This window comes from Panthera pardus, unplaced genomic scaffold (genome assembly GCF_024362965.1).
Source record: "Panthera pardus isolate Hobbes unplaced genomic scaffold, ASM2436296v1 HiC_scaffold_13, whole genome shotgun sequence".
Taxonomy (NCBI): Eukaryota; Metazoa; Chordata; class Mammalia; order Carnivora; family Felidae; genus Panthera; species Panthera pardus.
Genome location: NW_026526688.1, coordinates 113359813 through 113362702, shown reverse-complemented (window position 1 = coordinate 113362702; position 2890 = coordinate 113359813).

Here is a 2890-nt window from a genome sequence, read left to right as displayed (position 1 = left end):
TTGAGGATTCAGAATGTTGGTTTTTGTCAGTTCATGGTGCAAGTCCACTCCTACTGAGACCTGAGATGTGCTGGTCAAACTTAAACCTCTTATTTAAATCATGTTTAACGTTAATTTGCAGTTGGAAATGTGTGTCCACAAATAAATAAAGTAAAATAAAAGTAATTTAAAAAAGAAATGTATGTTCTCTGCAGGGCAGTGTTTTCCTAGTATTGAGATATCTTGGAGATGCAAAGCAATCAGAAGGTTGCTCGTTGGACAAGGACTTCAAGGATATATTATCTAGGCTGTGATAAACCCATTTCCACAGTAGGACATGCAGATTTTTAGTAGTTAAAAAACAAAAGTACTTTATTATGATTCTGGAGATCTGGGTTCTAGTGCTAGTTTTGCTACTACCTGTGTGCCCTTAGCAATTCCTTCACCTTTTTGGGCTCTTGTGTCCTTGTTTTTTATTTATTTATTTATTTATTTATTTATTTGTTTATTTATATTTGTTTGTTTATTTTTGAGACAGAGAGAGACACAGCATGAGCAGGGAAGGGGCAGAGAGAGAGGGAGACACAGAATGTGAAGCAGGCTCCAGGCTCTGAACTGTCAGCACAGAGCCCGACGCGGGGCTCGAACTCACGGACCGTGAAATCATGATCTGAGCCGAAGTCGGACGCTCAACCGACTGAGGCACCCAGGCGCCCCATCGTGTCCTTGTTTTTAAAAAAGGGGATGGAGGGGCGCCTGGGTGGCTCAGTCGGTTAAGCGTCCGACTTCGGCTCAGGTCATGATCTCACGGTCCGTGAGTTTGAGCCCCGCGTCGGGCTCTGTGCTGGCAGCTCAGAGCCTGGAGCCTGTTTCAGATTCTGTGTCTCCCTCTCTCTCTGACCCTCCCCTGTTCATGCTCTGTCTCTCTCTGTCTCAAAAATAAATAAACGTTAAAAAAAATAAATAAAAAAGGGGATAGAATTAGGTGGCCTTTGTACCTCAGGTGCAGTACTTTTCTTTCCTTACTAATGTTGAATGCCTGTAACAAATTCCAACTCTCATACAGATTTTGAAAGTATCCTACATTTTTCACTTTCTACTTTTCTGTGCTATTGTAGAAAAATGATAGATCCATAGATTAAAAGCTGTTTTAAAGATCAGTCCAACACAGTCATCTATCTGATGCTTGCGGGAGCCCACACTGACTTAAAAAACAATCCACTCTTTGGGGCTGAAACGTTGCCATAGGTACTTGGACTTCTGGGTTCCTATCAGCTGAGAGGAGGCTAAGAAAGACCATGATTCCTGAGCTTAACTTTGAGAACAAGAACTATATAGGATGGGCTGGACTGAGAGGCCCACAACTCTTCCATGGGGGGAACTTGGGGAGTACAGAGACATATTTTCATCATATCTTTTAATTTTTTGACCCCATATGCATTTCTCCCCTCTGAGAATGCTTTTTCTGTAAACCTAATATAAAATACATTGAGGGGTCCTATTTGCTTCCTAGCAGATGTCTCCTTTCTAACTTGCTTATTTGCTCTTAAGTCTGCTGTTTCTTATTCTTTTGTTAAGAACTGTGCAGGGTTTGAAATGTTAGCCTACTTGTATAGTTATGTGACTGATATCTATGTATATACATATACATATACATATACATATACATATACATATACATATACATATACATCTGTGTGTGTATGAATACTGTAGAAAGATGAGGCATCTGGGTCAAGAAAAATAATTCTTTGTTGATACAACTAGATCAGCAACTAGAGTATCATGAAGCAGTGAAAGCTCATGGAATTTCTCTGTGCACCTGGCAGGTTTCACCCCATAGATAGGAGATGAGAACAGAGTATTTTCTCCATTTATACACAGAGGAGAGGCAGTCGCTCCCTTCCCCTCCCAAAGGGAGGGAGAAAAACCTTTGCTTCTTTGAGATAGTATGGAAAGGATCCTGGGTTCTTACCCTGACCTTTTGGAATACACATGCATCTCTCTGAGGGCCAGATAAGCATCTCTGTCTTTTGGTGTGTATAACCAGGAGATGACTCCAAGGTCTGCAGTTCTGTAAATCCCTGGGAAGATAATGCTGCGGTCTTCTGGCATATTGGGAATTGATCCCAGGTGCCTAATCTGGGCTGTACCATTGGACCCTCTTGTAGAGAGAAGTTTTATTATCTCTTTTGGATGACAGTTAACTAGACAAATGACTATAGACCCAACCCTCATGGTTTATGGAAAGCAAAATACATCTAGGGGAAGTGAAAGCAAACATTCATTATCTTTATATCTTTTATTTTCCTGATCTCAGGAGGCCAGGGCTTTTTATAGGAACATGGAGAAATCCAGGGAAATTTTATTTCCCCACATCCACCAAAGGTGCTTACACAACTCTGCTAATACCTATTTTTTTTAAGTAGTGACTTAATAGAGAAGTAAAAGACGGTAATTCATTGCTTGTACATCATGTGAGTGAGGATTACTAGAAGTTAGGGCCAATTCTGTGATTCAAATAGAATCCTAGGCATTTTTTTTTCTTCTCTCTGTTAGAAAAAGGGCTGATGGTTTGAAGGCGATTTCTTTTTATTGGTATCTCTCATGCTGACAAAACGGAAGCAGATGGCAAACTGGGGCATTTTAAATTCCACTGCTAGCTAAAACCATACGAACATAAAGCCCTGTAATTATGCTGCATTGATCAAGTGATTAAAATGAAAAGAGTGCATTTTGGAGCATAGAACTTCTCTTGGGTTCCTTTACTAGATTGATGACATGAAAATTTTAGAATAAAATAACTGTCATTTAAAAGAAACCATTTTTTTCATTTTCTTTGTCTTGCGGTATATTAGCTCAGACTTCGGTGACTAAATACCATATAGACTGAGTTATTTTATTTTTTATT